The following is a 1,220-nucleotide window of genomic DNA, read 5'->3' on the forward strand; positions in this document are numbered from 1 at the left end:
AGTCTCCTGTTCCCACCACTATGCAGCTCCAAGTTTAGAACTCTGGTCACCAGACGAGTGTGGCAAGCACCTTCACCTGCTGGGCCAGCTTGCCTGCTCTTACTCCAATCTTAGTCACTAATATTAACTCTGTTATACATTACACAGAAATCACTTGTCTGTCTGTCTGTCTGTCTGTCTGTCTGTCTGTCATCCATCCATGTTACTGAATGGCTGTAACAACTGAAAGAGGCACCAAGAATTCATGGAGCTTCAAAGAGGCCTGAGAAGTTGAAACCGGGGGTCTGAGACAGATGCAAAGGGTTTCTGCAGTAAGAAAATGAACCCAGGCTGAAGTTCTTCTGGGGTGGCAGCTGCAGCTGCTGCTGCTCCTGCAGGCAGGGAGTCAGGCTGCAAGTCAGAACTGAGCTGAGGAAGCAAGGTGTTTGGTGGAAGCTGTGGAGGCAAAGGGCAGACCAGGAACAGATGAACAAAGGAGTGGATGNATGGACAGCAGGTTCAGGTGAACAGATGGACAATCAGACAGGGTTGGCTGTTCAAGTAAGTGTTGTCTTCAGCAATAGAGCCTTACCATAAGGTTGTGAAGAGCAACTAGTAGCATTGGCAATAGCCTGTAATGTTGGGGGGCAGTTTAATGGAACCCCTTTGGCCACCAACTCGACAGGATGAATCTCATTCTTGGCACTGGAGGTTTTACTTGGTGGCATAAGATTAGCTGGGACATTGTCTCCCCCATTACATGGTATCTCCATTTAAGTTCCTTTTATACATGTATATATTTTAGGAAGCTACTCCAGTAGTGGGCTTCCATATAGTGTTAGTTGTAGATCCTCGTATTCTCTCCCCCAGTTTTCTCCTCCACCCTGCCCTCCCAGTCCCCAGTCTATAGCACGTGGCTTTTGCTACCCCACCTTAAGCTTTGGGTGGATCAGACCACACTACCAGAGAATATTTGACCTGCAGATGAAAAACACGGACACACACGTGTTGCTTAATTTCAACCTGCCCTATTGGCTCAATTTCTGGGTTCGTCTAATACACTTAACTCAGCACCCTAAATCTGCCCTCAGCTTCAGTTGCTCAGTTACCGTTAGTCCCAGCTCAACNCCCTAACCTTCTGCNTGGAGAGGCAGCCTACAGCCACTCCACCAGAGACCTCACATGGCTGGTCACCTTTTGTCCCTCCAAAGGATGATGAGAACCCCTTTCTTCTCTGTGTC

This window comes from Mus caroli, chromosome 6 (genome assembly GCF_900094665.2).
Source record: "Mus caroli chromosome 6, CAROLI_EIJ_v1.1, whole genome shotgun sequence".
Taxonomy (NCBI): domain Eukaryota; kingdom Metazoa; phylum Chordata; class Mammalia; order Rodentia; family Muridae; genus Mus; species Mus caroli.